At 41.2% G+C, this 17,516-nt stretch overlaps 1 non-coding gene across 1 annotated transcript; it reads right to left on the reverse strand.

Moving 5' to 3' along the window:
* Positions 1-5,570: 5,570 nt before the first annotated feature.
* On the reverse strand, positions 5,571-5,642 carry trnae-uuc (transfer RNA glutamic acid (anticodon UUC)). The gene has a single exon. It is a non-coding gene; the product is annotated as a tRNA-Glu (tRNA).
* Positions 5,643-17,516: the final 11,874 nt, after the last annotated feature.

Below are 17,516 nucleotides of genomic sequence, written 5' to 3' on the forward strand. Positions count from 1 at the left end.
TAAAGAAACAAATGGATGCGGTGAGAGATTTAACGTCTGAATGACCTATAGTAAACCCTTATGTGTATTGATAGGGCTGTCAGTCTTTTAACTTTCAGAAAATACTCTTGAACTAACACTGTTAATTTTACATCGTTCTTCTATTGCATTATTTTATAATAGTTTATTCAGTTTTTAAAATACTAAAGTAATATTTTGAAATTCATGGCATTTCAGTAAACATCAACAGTTTTTGACAGCTAAACTGTGTAAATATATCATGTTTGTTGTAATCACTATAGTTTTTCCATGAAGACCAATAAGAAGGGTTGTTTTACAAGTATTTGTTAAGTATCTAGTTGTGTGTAATGGTTGTATCGGAACATCACACCATACAAACACTTTACTAACTACACACATGCACAAACAAACACTGTACTGACACACTATTTGTGCTTTAGATGTGTAAAAGTAAATTACATTTTGCAGTCATTGTCCTGCAGATCGATACCGCGTTAAGTGACTGAAGATCTTTGTGAAAGTGAACTTTCTTAAAAGAACAAGTAACATCAAGCTGTGGTTATTAAATAAATCAAAGTGATAAAACATCTGACTGAGCTCTCTGTCATTTTATTCTGAATTGAAGGGTCTGTGTCCAGATTTGAGTGTAAACACTGATGACAAATGTAAAAGAAGTGATACTATGTCCACACAACAGCAAAAATAAGAGATAAACTCATCATAGAAAAACCCTCAACCATGAAGTTTCGCTATTTTACTATTTTTTATTCATATGCAACATTCTGTAGTCATATGTCACATGCCATTAAAACCCAGAACTGTATTGTGATTTAAGTAATATTTAAAATACTTCAACATTTGTTCAAAATTGACCCGGATGTTTGTTGGCTAATAAATAAATCTGGTACTCTGGCAAATTATTTTATTCCAGGTTTGGAGTAACATTTATTGTGGTTCAGTCAACGTACGACAAAGTTAATGTACTTACATTAGTGTAATGTATAGAAGGACTGATCGTTGTGAATTTGATATTATAATGATACTTACCTGTGTGTGTGTGTGTGTGTGTGTGTGTGTGTGTGTGTGTGTGTGTGTGTGTGTGTGTGTGTGTGTGTGTGTGTGTTAAAACTGACATCTTTGTAAACTAGAAAATATCGCAACATTTAAACAAACAACTATTTACAAATGAGGATAACTCTACAACAAACAAAAATCCAATTGTGGCAATAGAGGAACTTTTGTGAGTAAATGCACACCTGTAAACATGTTACTTCATCAGTTATTGGTAGACTTTGTGGTTTTCTTGAAATAAAAATCAGTAAAGCGATGATCAGTTGGCATCACAACAGTACACATTTTTGTTCATGTACACGTTTCTGAGTGTGAGGTTTGATCCAGGAATGAGTAAATTAATACCAAAAATATGAGTGTCAAAGTAAACTCAGCCTTTGCATTTGTGTTTGACACCCCACTGACGTAACAGTACCATGAATGTAGTTTCAGGGTGTGAATTAAGTGTTAAAATATCTTGTGTGTGTATATCACAAGTCATTTGATTGTTGTCCAGTATGCTAGCACCCCATTTCTTTGAAATGTTCACACTTGAATTGACATGGGTTTTATGATAACTGTGTACAGCATACTATAAAAACCTCTGAATTTGAACTATTGATTTAGCAAATGATTTCTAAAAACTTTCTATTCTTTTAAGTAATTATATTTAATTGTTGCCTGTATTACAAAGAGCAATACTTCTTTAACCACATCTCTACCATGTTTCACAACGTTACATGGAGCACTTGATGGGTAAAAGAAAAACTTTTATAACAAAATAAACCCTTTTATCCCCTTCTTTCACACTTTTGGTTGTCACCATGCTTTTCAATGAAAGCAAGCCATAAAACACCAGGAAACTCATGGCACCATATTGTTTTGCTGAACAGAATTACACAAGACCCCATCAGGCCTGATCAGGGGGTGTGTGCGTATTCTGAAAAAACCTCCCTACCCCAGACCTCTGACTTCCTGTAAGAGCTCAGTATCGATTGAAAGACTTTGGGTGGAAAAATGAGGCATTGAGTGGAAAAATGTAAGAATCTTTGTTACATTTTACAATGAATGTATGGTATTTCATTTAAAATGATCATTGTTGAAATAAAAATGTTAAATACATTTTATGGTAAAGTTTTTGTTCAGCATCTTTAAAGCGTCATTGCTAGAGATGTGTTAGACCACCTAATGTTTAAAAACATTTCTCTTTGTCAAAAAGTAAAAATGCAAGACAACATGAAGAATTACGTGAAATGCTTATCGTGTTTTAGTAATATAAATCAAAACACAAAACTTTATTTTTGTTAAAATATTTGTTCATATTTAAACTGAATGTGTGTTTTGCTGCATAACCGTAGACTTTGTTTTAGAATCTCATGTTTAAATTAAAAATGTAACAAACCTTTGTATTAAAGATATCGTCAGAATTCTTTAAAAACATTATTGCGTTTTAGTCAAATAAACCTGTTTGCTAAAATACTGTATTGCCTAGTGAATGTGGATTTAATTTGCAGCACACCCTTTACACATCGTTTTAGAAAGATACTTTTCATGTCTTTAATAAATTTAAGAATCTTTGTGCTAAAGATGCATCTAAATTAGCATTTAAATGTGTTACTGCAATTTAGTAACATAGCCGTGTTTGTTAAACTAATGTTAAACGTAATCTTTCAGTAACACCATTTATTCCTTATCTTTAAAAGTGAAAATCTGAATGAGTTTGCTTCACAACCAATATCCACTGATTTGGAAACATTGTTAAAGGTAAAAATGTAAGATATTTGTTGTTAGAGCTATAGCTAAAAAATATATATATTATTGTGTTTTAGTGAAATAAAAGTGTTTGCTAAACTAATGCCAAACATTCGCTTGGAAAAATATCATTTTAAAAGAGTAATGCACTTGTTAAACACCCGCTGCCGTCTCACACACAAACGTGTCTCATCGGTGACATTTGCACACAAAATACACTAGACAGTCTGTTTTAAATGGGTTGTGTTTTCAAATCTGAAGACCACATGTAATGTAATGAGTTTTTTACTATGGCTTAAAATAAAATATTTTTAGATTGACTACCGAATAATACACGTGTATAAACCTCGTATTACCTAATGAAACGGTTTAACCCCTTACAGAAGTAAACAAACATATGGTTTGAAAGTGTAAACAACACACCGTTCAGCCTGCTTTTTACAACGAAAAGAAGAAATAGTTATATCCTTTGTAGCTGTTTGATATTGGCATACTTCTGTCGCTCTGTTCTTTTATGTTGATACGATGTTGCTTGTTGGTTGCATAGTTCTGAGCATTGTACTTTTCAAGTTTAATTCTATCATTTTCAGTCACATATCGAGAACTTGCACTTCGTTTGGCATTCTCTCTCTATAACGCTTCAGATTCAATTCAATGGTCTCATGTATCCATTGCTTTTATAACCGCCTTTGTCTCTCATGTTTAAGACGTGTTGTTAAACGTACATTGCATTTGTCAAATCTTTTGCAAGTGTAACAGTTATGTTATTTCATTAGGCCTACTTGTCAATGCCAGAAGATAAATCACACAACCACTCAGACTATTTCACAAAGACAGTTTACTTTATTAAACATCAGATTAATAAGTCCAGGCTGCAAATAAATCAACAGATCCTCGTCCTCTCTTTTGCCCGCGTTCCACTTCCTTTCCGCAACAACACCCAGGTGGAGGCAATCAAGTCCGGCTGCTCTCTCATAGCCAATCTTGCATTTGCTCATTTTCCCCATTAGTATTCAACAGTTCACACAAGTATGAGCACAATCATCAGAATGTATTATTTTGGTACACATCAATTTTAAATGTATACCACTCATTGATTTAAGTAAATTGCTCTATTGTTTGAGTTTATATCGGATGTGCATTTTTTATGTCACTTGTTATGACTGTAGGTAAATATAGATGTGACAAATCTGCAGCAGACGAATGCTCGTGAAGAAACGCACCCATGGATATTTACAATATTAATAGTAGCCTACAAATATAATTTGTGTAAACTATTTCTTGGATGTATGTTTAGTTACACTCTTTTAGAACTGAATAAATCAACATTGGTATGTTTGATAGTTTAATGCCTGAATAATTTGAAAGGACTGTCCAGACTATACCAAAATCCCTGACACTTCGAAATCTTGGCGCGTCTTCACCCCCGCCACAAAACATTTGTCGATCGTCGCCTTAAAGTCTGGATCAAAAACGCCTTATTAATTTGATTGGAAAAATGCAATACAACACGTGTTAAAGTTACAATTTATAATGCATACTATTTCAACGGCAATATTGTGTTTGCCAATCTGAACATTTGGTTTAAAATACGTTTTAGTCTCTGGTAAAAATAAATAGCCTAACCCTTGTTAATAAAGTGTCCGTCTAAATGAGTTTGCTCTGCCAGTATCGTCTGTTTGAGTAAAATAAACTAATATCATTCAATATCCACTGTTTTAGAATCTCATGGTTAAAAAAAAATGTAACAAACTTTTGTATTAAAGATATTTCGTCAGAATTCTATATAAAATAAACCTGTTTACCAAAATACTGACGGTACTCATTTGTAGTGACAAAGCACATGTTTTGTCAGTTAAAGCGCAATTTCCACACACATACCGCACAAATGGTAAAAAGTTACCCCCCTGCATGGAAGCCCAATTTTGACACAAAGTTTAGGTAGTTATCTATCCATCAACCCTCTATAGGCCACACACACACACACACACACACACACACATGTTTAGGTAGTTATCTATCCATCAACCCTCTATAGGCACACACACACACACACACACACACACACACACACACACACACACACACACACACACACACACACACACACACACACACACACACACACACACACACACACACACACATATCTCCTAAGAGAAATGATGATATGAAATTAACACAGGTTTTAGGACTGTCTTGCATTTGTCACTGTTCTTAAACCATTATCGCAACCCCTCAGCTCATGAAAGGACTGCGCAGAACTAATGTAAGATTTTTGTGTTAAATCTGTATTTTATAAAGCGAACTATTTTGTTTTTTAAAATGTAAGACCTTTTGTTAGTGTTACAGATAAAATTAATTATTGTGTTTGTTAATCTAATATCAAAGATTAAGGATGATAAACTATTTTCAATATTTTTTAAAATGTCTTTGATGTGTTTTGACAATCTGAACCTTTGATCTATAAAAAAGGTCACTGATAAAATACCACATATGCATTTGCTAACGATTTATTTATTATTTTTATAAAAATGACTATCATCCTTTGATTTTGATCAGTCAATATCTACTGTTTAGAAACATCTGTTGTTAGAACTACAATTAAATGAAATATTGTTTTTAATAATACGTGTATTTGTTAAACCAATATCAAAGATTATAGTTGTTGAAAACCACGTCATTGTGCCGAGAATGCCACTGAATTGCCTTTGTTTTCACAGCAGCTCCACGTAGATCAGAGCTCAGTGGATTACCATGCCACACCTCTCCCATACCGAGAGTCGAACCCGGGCCGCCTGGGTGAAAACCAGGAATCCTAACCTCTAGACCATATGGGAGTCTGAGAGGTGTTTAAAAACACATTTTCTCCTCTGTTAAAAGTAAATAACAATCATTAACCATTAAATCCTTATTTTAAAGCGACCATCTGAATGTTTTTTGTCTTATCCAATATCCACTGTTTTAGAAAACACATTTTCACCCTTTTGTTAATAAAAAAACTTGTACCATGTTTGACACCAAGCATTACACGCTCATTAAAGATGTAATTTAAACACATTTTAAACATAATACTGCTTTTTATGTCTTACAATAATAATAATAAATCCAAATGAACCCCACACACACATTACTTTAACATGTTTCTGAAAAACAACTCAATGATTACAACAATGAATTATTTCATCATGAACCATACATTATCTTGACATCTCATTTTCAAACCTAAACTCTTTTTAAATACACAGTTGTGGGGGCGGATACCTCTGCAAACATATAACATCAGATATGACCAAACACGTCACACCACAACACACACACCGGAATGGGGGAAGGTGGGTGGGAGGGAAAGAGGGCGGGCGGGCGGGGCGGGTGGGGCGGTGCGGGGCGGGGTGAGCGGAAGGGGAAAGGTCAAAGGTACAGCAATTAAGCCATAAATCATTTTTTGACACAAAGTATATTATAAGAACTACTCCCACCCACGTACTGGACCATTCCCTTGGATACTCCTTTTCCAAAACAATGCTCCCTTTCACTGCGAGGGTGCCAGATCCCCTTTTATTTTAAAAACTGTGTCTGTCTCTTGCTTACTCTGCCACATAGCACAAAACATTGAATATTATAATATTATACACTATGTGTGACCCTTGATTGAATTGAGACCTAATTGGGAATACATACAATCCGAGCAGGTTAGGTTAAGGCAGCTGCATGTGAAGGCAATAATCATGTACCTAAACATCACTGATAAGATGAATATGGTTGAGGAAGCATACAACTTTGCCAGCCATGCAGTTAAACTGGAGTTTGAATATAAATATTGGCACACAGGTGCTAGAGCGGAGCGGGTCGGTTGCCAATCGCAGGGTTGGTGATTGTCGATTCCCGGCCCAAACGACTCTACATGCCAAAGTGTCCTTGGGCAAGACACTGAACCCCAAGTTGCTCCCAATGGTAGGCTAGCACCTTGCATGGCAGCTCTGCCTCCATTGGTGTGTGAGTGTGAGTGTGGATGGGTGATTGGGACACAGTGTAAAACGCTTTGGTAACCTCTAAAGTTAAAAAAAGCGCTATGTAAGTGCAGACCATTTACCATTTTACCATTTACTATTGAGATTAGAGCTATCCAATCTGCTCCTCAAGTTTCACCACCCTGCAGAATCTAGAGTTTTATGTCAGAGTCTCTCAGATTCCAGAATTTCTAGATTCCTAAGATCAGAGTCCATTAAAGTGATCTGGAAGAACTTGATTAGCTTATTCAAATGTGTTGATTAGAGCCAAGTCAATGTCCACAGAGTTTCCAGACAGAATTAAAACAGAGCCATCCAACAACCCATGTCCTAAGGGAGGATCTGAACTCAGTCAGATCTTTGAGCAATTAAAATGTCCTTAAATCCAGTATGGCATAACATTGTTGGTATGCAACAGAAGAATGTCGGCCAAGAGCTTGAAGGCATTTTAGCAGCAGATACTACTGTTGTAGCTGCTCCGATGCAACAGAGGGATTAAGCAAGAGGTCGTAAACTTGGTTTCAAGACTGGTAAATAGCAGAGATGGGCAGCAACCATGATCCAGACCACTACCATCTCTCTTTCATGATGAGTATCATGAGGGCATGCATAAGTTTAAAAAATCATCAGGACCGGTGAGGATCTAAGTGCATAACTGGAGAGAATGGCAGCTGATATTGGCTATCAATGCCAGCCAGAAGTGCTGCTTTGAGGCCCGCAGCAGGCAGGAAAAGCCGTGGGATGAGTGCAGATCTTGAGGACCTGAGGCTCTGGAACAATGACGATTCATCTTTGGATATGGTCCAATTGCTGAACTGTGATGAATTCTGATGTTTGTGACCTTTTCAGTCTGGATGGTGGGGGAGTCGATGTAATTGGATGATGTTTGGGATGCTTGCCAAGCAAGATTTAAACTCCATAGTTGCAAACTTGAATGTTGAGGCTGAAATAACTGAATTATCTGAGGGCCAGCCAATACACAGGGGTGTTGTTGTCAAGATGCAAACTTCTACGGATAGGGCTGTTGGATCAGAATATCGGCTTTACCTAGGAAGTGATGCGTGTCCGTGGTGAGTAACAAAAATAATATGTGCTAAAAGTGATGTTCTTATGTCAATTTGTCATGGTCTCACTAAGTCTGTCTGGGCTGTTCTGCGTGTGTCTCTCCCTATTGTGTTTCACAGGTGACACAAGGTGTGCAATCAGCTTATCCATTGAAACTTTGTTCGCGCTGCCTGTCAGCGGCATTTACACTTGACCAGTGCTGCTGCACCTTACATCCCACCAGCGTCACTGACGACATCAGACGTCAACTTGGGTGTTGAGTCCTGGCGGGGGACGGCTGAAGTAGCTTTCCCTTGGAGGAAGGAAATTCGCAACCGCAACGTTGCCACTGTAATGTTCTCGCAATGAGAACATGAACCATTTATAAAAACTGCTTCAGTTAGATCACAGCCCAGACATGTGAGGCAGCACCCATGACCATCAGAAGCGGAGAGATATCTGCCACATCCAGGAACTACACAAAGGCGGAAAGGCATCTTTAAAGAGGCGCGTCTTTAAAAAGACATTCAATGCCAATGTGTAGTCTTTTAGAGAAAATACTCTTTTAGAGGTTATTCATGATGTTAGCCAGAGGGAAACTGGCCCCCACAGTGTGCCTGGTTTCTCCCAAGGTTATTTTTCTCCCATTAACCAACATCTTATGGAGTTTTGTGTTCCTTGCCACAGTCGCCTTCGGCTTGCTCACTGGGGTTATAAATACAATTATTATTTAATTACTTATTTTGAACACAATTCACAATCATAATTTAGGATCTGGCACTAGTACGTCGGGCTGCCGGATGTGAGCCATAAGACAGGTCTGTGTCGAGGCAAAATTGAGAAGTATGAAGAGTACGCGTCTTTCAGGTCTACCGCTGCAAACCAATATCGATGCTAGACGCACGTAAAACTCTGTTTTACAAGTAAATTCCTACAACAGCCAAATAATGAAGAGGTGATATTGCTGAATTATTACTCTACTTATAGCAGATTTATATAAAATCTTGGTTTTATTGGATGAATATCCAGTCTGAGAGATACAAATACTACAACACGTGTTTGGTATCTTAAGTAGTAACTTAACTAATTTCTCTGATGATTCACTGGAGGTTACATTGCAAATACATATAATACAGACAGAAAAAGGGTGGGTAATCACTTTATTTAGAGACCACCACCTGCACCTGAACACCAGGAACAGGAACTGGTGCTTAATTTTTAAACAAAGATTCAGGGTGGGCCCTGAACCCCCATAACGTCATGGTTACTGATGTAATCTCCATTCCCTGATGGAGGGAAAGAGATGTTGTGTCGATGAGTTGACACTAGGGGTACACTCTTGGGAGCATAGATATTTCTGATCTTTGAGAAAAGGCCAATGAAAATTGGTGTGTGGTATTTGCCACTCCCTGGACATATGGGTATAGAAGGAGTGCCATTTGCAAAAACTCTGAGGAGCCGAGCCAAAGACCCAGACATTTCAGTGGTTAGTTCAGTTTTGTGGCAAGAGGGACACAACGTCTCATTCCTTCCATCAGGGAACGGAGGTTACATCTGTAACCATGATGTTCCCTATCTGTCACTCACTCAACATTGTGTCAATGAGTTGACACTAGGGGTCCCAATGGAAAACGGCAAAAGAGCTGAACCGAGTGATGCTGACTGGCTGTGCGAGATGGGCAGAACTCTGTGTGCCTCGTAGCCAGTGCAGCAAGCTGTTGCGTAACTATCCCCCAACATACTGGCAGGCATGAAGCGGTCCCCTACACCTTAGGGAGCAGCTAACTGCCCAGCCGTAGCCTTCTCTCTATTGTTCTCCCTAAAAAAGGAACAAAATCGTTCAGCTGGGGGCCATATAAGGTCCATTTTGCGGGGTGTCCCTCCAAAGAGGAGGACACCGTGGAGACTATACCCAGCCCGAGGGGGTTGGGGCTTCTAAGTGGAATACATCACACGGTCTTACCGGGTCAGAGTGGAAGAACGTTGTGTGGAGCGGCAGGTCGTACCCAATGAGAGGAGGAGTTACTACAAACACGGTGACCAAGGACAGAGGGCCCTCTGGGGAAACCATTTTGCAGAATATACATCACAGAGGGAGACAACCAGCACATGTGGAGCACTTACCTCAGTCACGGGGACTAAGTGATGCACGTACTGAGGCGCGGCGAGCCTATCCGAAGGCTCGTCGGCCACTGGGCTAAGAAGGAAGAACATCCAGGGTTCACAAATTTTTGCATACGCGATTGGGAAAAGAGCATACGCCTTTGCCTCAAGGGAGGGAAAGGTAATGCACAAGCGGTATACTCGTCCAGATGACCCAAACTTACCTGTTTGTGTCACCTGATAACACACGGGATGAAACTGGCTCAACCCTGAGGTTATAAAACCTTGCAAAGGTGTAAGATGTTGCCCAGCCAACGGGACAACGCCCAAGAAGCCTCAACACCCCTGGTAAAATGATTTCACAAGCCAACAGGGGGCAGCACATTCTGGGCATAGTATGCCATAGTGATGGCATCAGTGACCCAGTGAGTGATCCGCTTCCTTTCCGCTGTCCACCGAAGCAGGCAAAGAGCTGCTCGGAGCTTCTAAAGCTCTGGATGCGATACAAGTAGATACGAAGGGCACGCACGGACACAGCAATGTCAAGGCTGGGTCTGCCTCATCCTTGGGCAGCGCTTGAAGGTTCAACACCTGATCCCTGAAAGGGGTCATGGGAACCTTGGGCACATAGCCCGGTCGGAGGGTCTGACCGGGCTATGTGCGAGGTCCGAGAACCAAGTCTGGGAGGGCCAATAAGGGGTCACTAAGAGGATCTGCTCCTCAACCTCCCTGACCTTGCTCCCAGTCTGTCAACGTATGTGCAAGTAGGCTCACTGGGGGGAACGCATATTTGCGTAGCCCCAGGGGCCAGATGTGTGCCAAGGCATCTGTGCCGAGGGGAGCCTCGGTCAGAGAGTACCAAAACGGGCAGTACGAGGATTCTGGGGAAGCGAACAGGTATACCTGTGCTTGGCCGTATCAACTCCAGATCAGCTGGACCGCCTGAGGGTGGAGTCTCCACTCTCCCCTGAGTGTAACATGTCGCGACAGCAGGTCCGCTGTGCTGTTGAGTTGGCCCGGAATGTGAGTGTCTCGCAGCGACTTGAGTTGCCGCTGTCTCCAAAGGAGGAGACGACGGGCGAGTTGTGACATTCAAAAGAGAGTGTAGGCCGCCTTGGCGGTTGATGTATGCAATTGTCGCTGATCAACGGCAATAGCCTCCTCAGGGCAAGTAGTACCGCCAGCACTCGAGGCAGTTGATGTGTAAACACAGTCACAGGCCGGTCCAAGGGCCGGAGACTAAGTGCCCATTGCACACGGCACCCCAGCCACACTGGGAGGCATCTGTGGGGGCATCCACGACATGCCTGATGACCTGGCCTAGGGGAACTCTTGCCAATCGGAATGCTAGGGGGCTGAATAGACGGTGACAAGCCTGCGTGACGAAAATGCAGTATGTACTGTGGCACCATGCTCGTCTCTCAACTCGGGTCTGTAGCCAGTGCTGAAGTGGTCTCATATGCATCAACCCGAGCACCGTGACTGTTGCTGAGGATGTGATATACCCCAGGACCAACGTGTTCTGTCTTAAAGTATGCAGATAGTCCAGCACTGACTGCGCACGCTCGTTGGTGAGGCATGCTGTCATCAAGTCCGAGTTTAAATCCATACCGAGAAAAGAGATGATCCGAACCAGGGCTGAGCTTGCTCTTTTCCTTTTTTTTTTTTTTTATAAGTATTTTTATTAAAATTTTTAATTTTACAAAAGAGCTGAAAGAAAACAAAATACATTTAGAAGATGTATACAACTCAATGAATGATAATATCAGCAGAAACAACAATATGAATAATTATTATCATCCACCATTAATAACGATAATATAAAAATATAATAATTAAAAGAAATAAAAATAAAAAAAAATAAAACAATTAATAATAAAAAGGGATAAATTAAAAAATAAGAGCAACCAGGGCATATGCAGTTTCAGCAAGCAAAATGTCAGTAGAGGGCAGAGCAGGCGTTAATGATCAGAGTCAGTATTAAACTGGGTAAGATGATCCAGAAATGGTTGCCATATATTGTAAAATTTATCAAGGTTACTCATAATTCCATACCGGACTCTCTCCATGTGCAATATTCCAGTGAGGTGAGTCAACCAGGTCTTGAACTGAGGAACAGTATCTGATTTCCAGAGTCTTAGAATGATGCTCTTAGCAATAATCATTCCATAAATAATAGTGCTTTGTACAGAGACATTATGGTCTGACAAAGAAGCAGAATATCCAAATAATGCAATCTCTGGATCAGGGTTAAACACAAAACCATACATGTCAGAGAACCACTTAAATATGTTACACCAAAACTCGTAAAGCTTAGGGCATGTCCAAAAGGCATGGGTAAGAGAGCCCTCTGCAGATTTACACCGGTCACATGTAGGAGAAAAGGTGGGGAAAATTCTATGTAATTTAGATTTTGAATAGTGCAATCTATGCATCACCTTAAATTGAATTAACTGATGTCTGGAGTTAATAGAACAAGAACAAACCCTGCTAAGGCTCTCCTCCCACACTTCAGCTCCAATCTGTGTACCCAATTCCTCCTCCCAAGCATTTTTTAAAGAATGTGTAGAATAACTCATTTCTTCAGAAAACACAGTAACAAAATCTGAAATCAAATGTTTGGAATCAGGCGATCCCAACAACAGTCTATAAATCCTCCTTTCCTCTGGCATAGGTTCAAAATTAGGTACTGCATTGCGTACATAATTTCTAATCTGTAAATGTCGAAAAAAGTGTGTTGTGGGAAGAGAAAACTTCTCTTTTAATTGAGAAAAAGAAGAAAAATGTTTGTTAATATATAAATCCTCCAAGGTAACAATACCATTCAAGGGGGAAATGCGTGATTTCGATATACTGGAGCGAAAATAGCAGTGTCAGGTAATCGGCATACTTTCTTAATTTGGCGCCATATTTTCAAACAGTTTGAAACAATAAAAGTATCCACCTTAACAGATGCAGGCTGTACCGGAGTTGAAAAGAGAAGTGCTGGAAGCGAACTATTTTTAACGCCATTTTTTTCAATGGCAACCCAGGGGGGAGTGTCAATAGAAATTTCTGTTTTATAATCCCCCTGCCAATAAACAAGTGCCCTTGCATTCGCTGCCCAATAATAATGCAAGAAGCAAGGTAACCCTAGCCCACCCTTCTCCCTTGGTTTCTGTAAATGTATTTTTGATATTCTGTGAGCTTTAAAACCCCAGATAAAAGGCAGAATAATTGATTCTAAGGTTTTGAAAAAAGACTTTGTCAAAAAAATAGGAATGTTTTGAAAGAGATACAAGAATCTAGGCAGAGAGACCATTTTAACAGCGTTTATATGGCCTATCTTAGAAAGAGGAAGAGTTCTCCATTTGCTGATGTCTATCTTTAAATCCTCCAATTTCTGAAGAAAATTCAACTTAAAAAATAATTTAGGGTTTTTGGGCAAAACAACTCCAAGATACTGTAATTTTGAAAGGGAGATTTTGTAGGAATTCAGTATCAAGATCACCACATAAAGACATGAATTCACTCTTCTGCCAATTAATTGTATATCCAGAGACTGTACCAAAAGATTCCATAAGATCTAACAGCAAAGGGACTGACTGCTCAGGATTTCACAGAAAGAGAACAACATCATCTGCATATAAGGAGATGTGATGATCTATATTTCCCAGTCTTACAGGCTCAATAGATGGATGGTTTCTAATACTAATTGCAAGGGGTTCGATCGCAATGGCAAAAAGCAAAGGGCTGAGGGGACATCCTTGATGTGTCCCTCGATGTAATAAAAAGGACTTTGACTTTTCTTGATTTGTGAGTACGGAAGAGGTTGGGTGAGCATATAATGTTGTAATCCATGACACAAAACGACTACCAAACCCACATTCCTCACCATATAAGGCCATTCCACTTCCAACGGCCTCGAGAAGTTGCTAGCGCCCAGCAAGTCTGGAATAAACTTCGTCAGAAATTCCGTGGGGTGCCCATTCTCTATCTTCTCAGGTAAACCTACGATTTTAATGTTTTGCCGTCTGGAGCGAGCCTCTAGATCGATCACTTTCTCGCGGAGTGATTTGTTCTCTGACTGTACTTTTGCGCACTTTTGCTCGACGAGGGAAAGGCGGCGGTCATAATCGGCAGTACCATCCTCCACCTCCTTAATTCTATCCCCGAGGCACACTAAAGATGCTTGAGTGGACGCCAAAGATGCTTCCAGAAGATCAAATCGATCAGTCATCGTTTTGTTCACATTCTGTATTGCCAGAAGTATACCGGTAGATTCACAACAGCACGCACAACATGTCCCGCGAGTGAGCTAGGATTAGCCAGTCATCGAGATAGTTGAGGATGCGGACACCCACAGCAAGGGCTGCCTCTGTGACTTTCTTGAAGGCGCAAGGAGACAAGGCAGACCGAAGGGGAGGACTTTGTACTGGTATGCCTGACACTCGAAGGCAAACCGGAGAAAGGGTCTGTGTCGAGGAAGAATTGATACACCGAGTCGGACGGTCCTGGTCAACCAGCGTGACGGGTTGGGGAGCACGAGCCACGCTCCCAAGCTCTGTGCAAGAGGGATCAAAGGAACTACCAAGTTGGACGTACAAGCGGGCGGGGCCTTGCGACGGGGCTGGGTCTAGAGACATCAAAGCACTTACCTGGCTCCTTGTGACCACTCCCGGAACATCCTGGGATGGGGGAGTAAGATTTTCGTCCTCGTAGCCTGTGGAGACCATCACATCATTGTGATGTTGTGACCTGGGAGATGGGGGCTTCAAGGAAACGAACCTTGTCGGCCTCTCGCGACTCGACCAGGTTGAGCCAAAGGTGGCGTTCCTGGACCACCAGGGTGGACATCACCTTCCCGAGAGCCCGCACCATGACTCCACGTGGGTAACACCCAAACACATAAGACAGCGATCGTGGCCATCAGAAGCAGAGAGATATCAACCGCAACCAGGAAATACACACAAATGAAAAGGCATCTTGAAAAAGACACTTTTGTTTTCACCACTTTTTTAGAGGAAAATCTACTATTTTATTGTGTGTGTATGTATATATATTGTCATGTTGGACTGTTCAGAACAAGCTACAAGAGTTAAAATGTTTTATATTTTCGTGTTTGTCATTGGCTAAGTTCTGTCCTCTCCAAAGGCCCGCAGCTGCGTGCCCTTTGCAAACAGTGCCCAACCCGATTTTGGAGGCGTCGGTAGTGACCAGGACGCGTCGGGACACCTGCTGCAGGGGCACTCCTGCCCGTAAAAAGCAGAGGTCTGTCCAGGGTTTGAGTGTTTGGCGGCATGCAGGGGTGATTGTCACACAGTGCGTGCCGCGGCGCCATGCTCGTCTCGGGACTCGAGTCTGAAGCCAGTGCTGAGTGGTCTCATATGCATCAACCCCAGCGGTGTGACTGCGGCGGAGGATGCTATATGCCCCAGGAGCCTCTGGAAGAGTTTTAGAGGGACCGTTGTGCCTGGCTTGAACTTTGCGAGGCATTTCAGCACCGACTGTGCACGCTCGTTGGTGAGACGTGGCCGCGAAGCGGGCCGCACTCATCCCAAGCTCAGATGGGAGCAAGCAAGCGTGCCGGGGAGGCGGGTGGTTCGCGGGGATTTACCCGGCGAACACAGCCCGTCATTGTCCCCAAATTGCCTTCATTTCCAGCGGCGCCTGCCCCAATCCCGTAGGAAGGAGGTGAGGCGCGGGGGGCGGCTGAAGTGGCTTTCTCTCATGACAAAAGAAAGCCTGCGACCGCAATACTGTCATGGATATGTTCTCGCCCTGAAAACATAGACCATTCATAAAAATGCTGCCTGCATGTAACCGCAGCCCAGGTACGCCAGGCAGCTTTTATGACCTTCGGAAGTGGGGAGAAATCAACCGCATCCAGAAAATACACAGAGGCGGAAACACGTCTTTAAAAAGACGCGTCCTGAAAAGGACGTTCAACACCGCTGTGTATTGCTCTTTTAGAGAAAATCACTCTTTTAAACAACTCTCTTAGAGTTTGGGTTTCTGCACTGTCGAAGCGCCCAGGGGCAATTGCACTGCCGTGCAAGAAGGAGAAATCACCGCTGTAATGCGCCATCAATCCAACAGCATGCAGAGCGTCAGAGGAATACTGGAACTGGTGTGATCTCACGCGAACAGCATGCACAACCATCGGCTCCGAAGAAAATTTCTGAATGAACTCTAGTATTTGCCTTGCCTTTGTACCCCTATGTCCGGGGGCGGGGTATGCAAATACTAGCTGCCAACTTCCCATTGGCCTTTTTTTATAGATCAGAGGTATATTCGGTGCTCAAGAGAGACCCCTAGTGTCGCATCTCCGACACAACATGGAGAGAGCAACAGAAGGGGAACTAACCCTTTAACAATGCTGCCATGTTTATTTAAAATTAAGATTTTTTTATTGATGCCGGAGTCATAATACAAAGTCACGTGACCTCAGTATTTGCAGTATTTGCTCCATTTTCAATATTTTTCACTCAATGCAGCAGACCACTACATGACACATCTCACCAATTTACTCAATGCTCTTCTACACAGCCTCTAAAATGCAGGATAGAAAAACCATTGTAGGGATATTAAAGGCATCAGAGGAGTTTCTACAGACTCCTTTTTTGATACTTTGAAATGAGCATGGCTATGTTTGAATTATATTGTTTTTATGGCAGGTTTGCTGCAAGCCCCTGCTGAAGACACTGAGAACTAACAGATGTTGACTTTAACCTGTGTCAGTGTCTTTTTACCCTGTTTTCATTGTCCTGCATTATTATGTCCAGTATGTTCCAAACCTGTATGTCTTTAGTGGAAAATATTGAAATATTCAGTCTCAGTCACCATTCACTTTTATAGAGAGAGAAAAAAAGATGTAATAAACATTGAATGTTGCCTGAGATTCTCTGTCCCTTCTGCCTTGTTAAATTAGCCTTTAATTTGTTTATTATTATACATTCATCTGTGATTGCACCAGTGTGATTTGGCTGTTTACAGTAGACTTAAGATTTATGTACTGCAGAAAAAAGTTTACTCTGAAGATGTTGTGGTGGTGGGGGCATGGTTAAGCACTGGTTTACATTTACATTTATGCATTTGGCAGACGCTTTTATCCAAAGCGACTTACACAGCCCTTATTACAGGGACAATCCCCCTGGAGCAAAGTGCCTTGCTCAAGGACACAATGGTGGTGGTGTATGGCTCAAACCAGCATCCTTCTGATTACAAGATTATCAGTTATTGTGCTTAGACCCCTACACCACCACTACTACCACTCCGGTTTGTGAATGGATTCAGATCAGGAGATGAGAATGATAAAGAGCATCTCTAACAGCTGTTTGTCATTGCAGTGAGAGTGGAGATGGGTTTTAAGATTGAGCCGGATGCCATAAGAGGGAGAGAGCTACCCACAGACACACACTGTAGGAGCACGTGCTGAGCTGCGCTGAAAAGAAAACTGTGGGAATTTATTGTAAACATAAATTATGTTTAGAGTTTAATTTCGCTGTCTCCCGCTTCCTCCTTACAGCCCATTCTAAGAACTTTGTTACTGATATGCATTATGTATATTTAGCATAA

This window comes from Xyrauchen texanus, chromosome 33 (genome assembly GCF_025860055.1).
Source record: "Xyrauchen texanus isolate HMW12.3.18 chromosome 33, RBS_HiC_50CHRs, whole genome shotgun sequence".
Lineage (NCBI taxonomy): Eukaryota > Metazoa > Chordata > Actinopteri > Cypriniformes > Catostomidae > Xyrauchen > Xyrauchen texanus.